At 34.8% G+C, this 8,098-nt stretch overlaps 1 pseudogene; it reads left to right on the plus strand.

The window, feature by feature from the left end:
* The first annotated feature begins 179 nt into the window (after positions 1 to 179).
* LOC129892915 (uncharacterized) lies at positions 180 to 1,640 on the plus strand (annotated as a pseudogene).
* The last annotated feature ends 6,458 nt before the right edge of the window (positions 1,641 to 8,098 follow it).

Genomic DNA, 8,098 nt, shown 5'->3' on the forward strand with positions numbered 1-8,098 from the left:
GCAGGACATGATGTTGGTTCATTGAGTTATTGAAGGGGTCTTTGGACCTTAAAAATGGTACAGGAATCACATTCATTTCAGATATGCAAAAAGTATGATTCCCAGCTTTTACTTTCAGATTCTCATATTTTAATTTCATTTTTCTCATTTTTTTGTTTCACTGTTACAGAAATTATTAGATGTTGTTGAAACAATGTTGCCTGAAGCTCAGCATAGGTATTTGTGTGAGACATATTGAGAGTAACTGGTGTAAAAAGTGGAGGAGTGGTCAAATAAGGAAGCTTATGTGGTGGTGTGCATGGAGTTCATATGATGAAGAGTTCAAGGACCAGTTGAATAAGTTTGGATTGTTATCAACAGATGCTACAAGGAATTTGGTGAAATATCCACCAAAGGCATGGTGTAGAGCTTATTTTGATACTCAGTGTAAGAACATGATGGTTGATAACAAATTCACTGAGTCATTCAATGCATGGATCCTTGAGGCTAGAGGAAAGCCAATAATCAAGATGTTACAAGACAGAAGAGTAAAAGTGATGGGATTGCTAAGGAAAAATAAAAATAAGTTGAGGACTTGGGTTGCTGATTTTAGTCCAACTTGCATGAAATTATACCTTGAATTTAGGGCCATAACACATCATTGTAAGGTGGAATTCAATGGAGATTGGGGCTATGAAGTGTCGGATGGAGAAGATAGACACACTGTCAATCTTGAGTAAAAAATGTGTACCTATAGAATTTGGGATTTATCAGGTATTCCCTGCCCTCATGCCATTAAAGCATTGACACACAAAAAAGTTGATTCCAAAACTAAAATTCATTGGTGGTATAGAAAGGAGGCTTACATGTTAACCTATAAACAGAAGATGCAGCCTGTAAGAGGTCAAATGTTCTAGAAGGTTACTCCTTCAAATGTAATGTTGCCTCCTGATGTTGTGAAACAAGTTGGCAAACCTAAAGTGAAGAGGAATAGAGAACCAGATAAAGTAAGCAAAAGAAAAGGTTGGTCCCAATTCAGAAAGGGCACTCAAATGACATGTAGTAACTGTGCTGAACCAAACCACAATAAAAAGGGTTGTTACAAGGTAAGCTACAAAATACTTATTGACAATATTCCTTTTTTCTTACTTTTTCTTATTGTAAGTTCATTAAAAACATACCTATTGATTGCAATTTTTTGATAGGAAAAATATGCTGAAAATAATGCATATTCAAGGAAAGGATTGTATGGCACCAGTTCACAATCAAGAACAATGGGAAGTGAATATGAGACTGAGACTGGTATACAAGAGTCTACTTTTCAACCACAAGCTGCAACACAAGAGTTTGAACCATATGGCCCTGATGTTGGAAATGAAGAAGACCCACCCCTAAAACCAATGGTGATTTGTGAATCAGATTTACGGACTGAGAAGTTAAAGACAAGAATTGTTTCAACTGGTACAAGAAAAATTTAATTTACTGGAGATCACATTGGTGCCTCAGTGCTAATTAATCTAACTTATTCTCCAGTCAAAACAACATGGAAGGGAAAAGAAGTTGTCCCTTCCGGATATGTGCAAATGGTGGCAAAAAAGAAAAGGATCAAGATGATGGGGGTTAAGGGAAGAGGAGAACCAGTACTCGATGATGATTTCTAGTAATTTATTTTCTATGTTAGTTTTTGTCTTAATCCTCTGATAGTTAACCACAGTTGGTTGACAAACAATATAGCTTGTAGTAATTTTTGGTGGCTAGTTCATTTAGCATATGAGGATTAAATTAGGTGAAACTTTCATTGACACCTTCTTTCCAATGATTTTGATATACATAAGCAAATGATTTGCAGTTCTACATTCTTACTTCAAGTCTTTAACTTGTCACCACAAGAAAAAATATAAAAGACAACAGAAAAATTAACAAGACATGTAAAAGCATTAATCAAAAGGTATTCATTCACTCCTAGCCTTATCTTATAATCAATTTTCAGGTTTTCTTCCTTAATCTAACACATCATGTTTGGTAATGTAAAGGAGCCAGAGGTTATGAAATTGACAAATCATAACTAAATCAAAATATGAACTAGAATTCCAAAGTCATCAACCACATCACATATGTTTAATATTTTACAAGTTAAACCTTACAAAATAGAAATGACAAAACTTAGAAATTCCTAGTTCATCATCCAAAATGTGATGAATCCTGCAAAAAAATACCAGGACATAGCTAACACAATCCACATTTTACAGACTTTTCTCTTACATTTTTATTTTCCATCCCTAATATGCACCAAAGACATATCGACAACAACCTCTTCATTATCGACAACTTCCTCACTATTGGAAACATTAATTTCATCTAGACGTTCATAATTTTCTTCAATATCAGATGCCAAATACTTTTCAAGATTAGCAATCCTTGTCTCCAAAACTTTATTTTCACGATGAAGATTATCATTTTCCATCTTTAAATTATGGATGAGATTTGCAACTCTAGGATGGAGTGGATCATCAACCCATTTCCAGAAATCACATTTAAAACCCTGCACAAAATATGAACTTGAAATTAATGGTGGTCGAAAATTTTAAAATCAATGAAATTGTATGATAAATTTATATTAGGCTTAGAACACTTATAAAAGCGTCTTCCAGCATTCGTTAGAGTAAACGCCGTGAAAATCCTCGTTGCAATACCACAATGACAATTCATCCTCGACCTACTTGAAACACTAGAACCCTGACTCATTTTTTAAAAACATGAAATATAATGTTTAGGAGTAATCTTCTCAAAACCCTAGCGGCGTGAACTTCTCATTACTTCTTCTCAGAAATGCAGCAGCGTAGAAGAACAAAATGGAGAGGAAAAGACCTATTTAGGGATTTTGAAGAAAATAGGCTTAAAAAGCTTTGGGGGGGTTGGGTGGGTCGATTTTTTTGGGTCGGATGGGTCGGATTTTTTGGGTTGGATTAATTAATATAAATGTCATGTGTCAATTAAATGATGATTTGGCAATTACACGTGTAATATCAAATAAAATAAAAATTTTAACAAAGCAACTAACGCTAAAAGGGGTATATATGCGCACAAATGTAGACAGCGAGGGCATGAGTGAGCTAAACTTCAAACGGAGGGTATATCTAGACATTTTCGATAAGTTCAAGGGCATATTTGATCCTTTTCCCTTTAATTTATTAATTTTAAATACTTTTTATTAATGGGCCCTATCTTAAATCTTTTCTCCCCCCCCCCTTCTTCTTCTTTGTTCACTATTTCAATCTTCAATGTTTTTCCTTCTTCTTCACCCACTATTCAACAATTTTTTTAACAATAACTTTAGAGAAAAAAATCACTACAATATTCTCATTATCTTCTTCGAACCCTTCCCACAAATCTGCTCTCTCGGAGAATGAATTTTTTTGAAAGTCAATTTTTCTTGAAAACTCAAATAAAAAATGAAGGTTAAAAAGTTGATAGATCCATGTTTTTTGCACCACAAAATAATAGATAATCAAAATGGATCACTCAAAATTCAAGAAAGTATATATTTGTGAAATCGACATCCATAATATAGAGTGAAATCAATGTCAATAATATTATGATGTTAGTGTTGAATTTTACAGATTATTAAAGGGCTAGTGGAATGAAAATAGTTGACAGAGGTGGGATGAAGATGGAGGAAAATGTGCTTCAATGGAGAAAAAGGTGTATTGAGGAAGATAACAAAATAAAGAGAGAAAAAAAATTAAAAAGGGGACCCACAAATTTTATTTACCTCTAATTAAGAAACTTTACATATTTTTTAAAGAATTAATATATCAAGAAAAAATATTTAAAATGGTGGTTATATTGCCAATAAAAAATGTAATGTGTACGATTTAATAAATACAGGTTTTTTCTCTTCTTTTTTTTCACGCGCTTTTAGGAGAGTGAGTACACTCACTCTGTCACGTCACCCTTTAGGGAGATATTAAATCACTTCAAAGTTGTTAAAGGAGGTATTTAAACGTCCATATAGTTAAAGTGTTAAAATAAGTTTCAAGAGGATTTGATGAATTTACTCTTAATCTGATGCTAATTAATGTACACTACCTATTAACAGAATAAATTTATGAATTAATATGATGCTAATTAATGAACACTAATTTAATAGAAAAAACTAATGAGTTAATCTGTCTAATTAGGAATATTAATTTAGACTACATCAACACCAAAATTCATCAGACAAACAATTCATGCACCTTCTTACGCCTAATAAAAGAAAAATATATTCTAACATATAAAAAAAAATTGAATTAATAAAATAGTGTTGTAAAATAGTATATGTCTATGTTATCTATCACCACAACTTGTTTTTATTATATTTTGTTTCTATCATATTTGGTTTCTACTATTATACGTTTCCACTACAAATTATTCTTCTTTTAGGCCTATAAATGGTCTTTTTTTTTTATGAAAATAGTATTTTTATTAATATCAAAATAAATACAAACTCATTTGGGCCTATTACCCAAATTTATAGTACAATGCAGAAAGAAAGAGCAAAAAAGAGAGGGAGTTTCTTTCACCTAAAGCCCATTTCCGATATAGCTCATATTTCCTCTCTCTATAAACATATACACAAAGCGTAGAGTTTCCTAATTCTGTATATGTTTGTCACGTCCCGGGAGGGTACCCTAGATGTGGCCGGCACTCGAAAGTCATTTCTGGCCTTCAAGCGAACCACTTGAAATTCAACAACTCTTTTGGGTCTCATCACATCCCCAAGGTTCTAATTCAACAATTCAAAGTGAGAAATCATATATAAGGAAATTAATATATTTAGCATAGTCAACGTAGTTAAGAAAATTAAATGAAATATATATATTCAACCTCTCATCTCAATCAACTCATACCAACATCACTTTCTTGACTCCACAACATCAACATAATAAAAAGTTACGATAATAGATGAAAAAGACCTAGTTGGACATAAATCTATCCATAAACTCCATTCTTATGAACAATCAATCTCAAAGAAGATGTAAGGCTTGAATTCTTGAAGTTCTTGAAGGCAATCCTTGTTGGAGATGGATTTGAAGGAGAAGAAAGGGAATTTCTAGGGATTTTAGAGAGAGAGTGGAACTGAAAAATGGTCCAAAAAGTCCAAGGCTAGTGTGTATATATAATTTGGGAAATGCCCAATTTGCCCTTTTTCAAAAATCTGGAAAAAGAGCTAAAACACTCCTGGCGCGATAGTGGCGCGTCGCGCCACTGCGGCGCTAAGTCGAACATAGGCTTAAAACCTGCACATTTGATAGTGGCGCATCGCGCCAAGGGCCAAACTACTGAGGCTGATTTATGGCGCTATAGTGGCGCATCGCGCCCTTACAGCGCCAAGCCTATATTTTCTGGGTTCTGGAAAATAGGCTTGAAAACCCTGCACATCTCGTAGTGGCGCATCGCGCCAGGAACCAAACTACTGAGGCTTGTTCCTGGTGTGATAGTGGCGCATCTGGCCACTGCGGCACCAAGCCCAGGTTTCCAGCAGTTACCACCCAGGTCTGAAATTCCTACAGTACTAGTCCATCTTAGGATAGTTATAACTTTTGACTCCAAACTCCAAAAATTACAATCTTAGTGGCGATGGAAAGAAGACTCGAAGACCTTTAATTTAATAGGTGATGGTCCACCCAGATCATCATATTTCAAAAGATATGGTCATTAGAAGTCGACCTCTTATACGGACTCATGCATACACTTCACAATATTCGGGTTCGAGCCTACACGTATACGAAGAAGGGTCCGAATCTTAGTGAAGAATTTTGGGGGGTGTTACAACTTTCCTTTTCTTTCTTCTTATTTTTTTTATTTTTTTTTGAGAAAATACAGTAGCATATGCTCCCCATGCTCTGCGTAGCCATATTTTTCCTGTGCCATTAATAGCACAATTCAAAAATGAAAATCCAGAATTCTGAAGTAGTTGTGCTACTTCTTTTCCCAATTCAACTACTGTTTCCCCTAAGTACGCACAATCAGTTGGGACTTGAATAAAATTAAGTCTCTTGTGGGATCTGTCTTTGAACAATTTGCTGCAAATAATCACTAGTACTGGCCATATCCTTGTTATGGTGGTGCTGCTCCTCCAATTCCTCATCATCATCAACCTCCACAGTAACCATGTGAACAACAGTAGCATTTTCATTTTGATCATGTAGATTCTCTTTCAAAGACTCAAATAACTCAACCATTCTATCTACAGTAAATGGCTCTAAAGTAGTGTTGCCCCCTTATCTCCTTAATGGAGAAACTCTTAAATATGGGATGTTTAACTTATCATTGTTTATTATTACCCTTCCTTTTATCTCTAGGCTGCTGAAATCTTCATATTTGTAATTTCTCTTTTCTAAAGCAATGTTAGCTAGGTAGTCTGCGAGCTGATTTCCCTCCCTCATGATATGCTGAAACTGATAATGTCTTCCTTGTAAGCATGCTTTGATTTCTTCTACAATGTCATTTATTATCCAAGGACTTTTCCATTCCCCTTGTAGTATCATGTACATTAGCATTGAGTCTATTTGGATAATTACTTGCTAAAATTGTGATTGTTTGCAATGAATACTTGCTGCTAGTATTGCTTTGGCTTCTGATACAGTGCTAGTAGTATCTTCAATATTATTACCCTCTGCATAAATAATGTCCCCCTTATTATCTCTTATATAAAAAGCATATGAGCTTCCCCCTGGATTTCCCTTAGAAGCACCATCTGTGTTGTATTTTATCCATCCCTCTGGTGAAGGTTCCCATTTCACCTTAATCACATTTAATGTATGGTCTCTTTCTGTAGTTCTTGTAATATCCCTGCCCAACTGCTTGATATCTGCATTGTTGGTCTTTTGATATCAATAAACATGTACATACTGCTGGTAATATTGTGAATAACCTTTGCTAGAGAGGTATTTTCCCTTCATGTTTTCTTTTATTTCTCCATTTCCATAATTCCCAAATTACAAAGCCTGGAGTTGCTCTATAATAAGGTTTTATGCTTGATCTGATTTTCGCTCCCCACCATATCATTATAACTTCCCTTAGAGGTAGTCCTTCAATATTAAAGCCTACAAAAGAACAAACATAGGACCATGTCCTGTTAGCAAAGTCAGATTTTCAGAATACATGTGCCATTGTTTCCTGATCTGGTTGTTCACAACACCAACATCTAGATGGCCCTTCTAAACCCCATCTCCTCAACCTATCATCCATAGGAATTTTAAATTTCCACATCCTCCAACTCAAGAATGCCATTTTGAAAGGTATTCCCTTAGTCCACATCTATTTATAAATTATGTTCTGATCCTCCTTGTGTCTTATGTAGTTCCATGCTGATTTAACTATAAAATTTCCTTTTGTTTCCAGCATCCATAGTGATTGATCTTTCTCTACATTCCCTCTTGGTGGTTTTCTATGATTTACTATGTGTTCAACCAACTCTAGAGGGAAAATATTTCCCATTACTGCAGTATCCCATTCTGCTTGTATAGTAATGTCTTCAACATTCTCATATCTGTAATCCCATTCAACTTCACCTCTTGTTATGGTGTAGATATCTCTCAGCCCAGTCCAATTATCATGCCATAGGGAAACTGATCCTTTTTTTAGAATTCATGGAATCTGGCGTTCAATTAAGTCTCTAGCTTGTAGCATCTTTTTCCATACTTGTGATCCCTCACTTCCAATTTTACACATGATCAAATTAGGAGTATTATTTCTACAATATTTGTTATGCATATATTCACTCCATAAAGTCTTTTTAGTTCTAAAGTTCCACCATAGTTTACAAAATAGGGTCATAGATACATCATGCATTAATCTGAAGTCTAATCCTCCTTCCTTCTCTGGCAGACATAAGTTAATCCATTTACTCCGGTGTTTTCCTCTTCCCCCTATATAGCTACTCCAGAAAAATTGGGCCATCATACTTTGTACTAGATTTAACACATTCCTCGGAGAGTTCATTACAGATAAACAATGTATAGGGGTGCTTTGTAGCACATGTTTGATCAAAATTGCCCTACCTCCATATGAAAGTAACTTTCCTTTCCATCCTTGTAGTTTTGCAGCAATCCTCTGAATTACTAGATGATAA

This window comes from Solanum dulcamara, chromosome 6, assembly GCF_947179165.1.
Source record: "Solanum dulcamara chromosome 6, daSolDulc1.2, whole genome shotgun sequence".
Taxonomy (NCBI): Eukaryota; Viridiplantae; Streptophyta; class Magnoliopsida; order Solanales; family Solanaceae; genus Solanum; species Solanum dulcamara.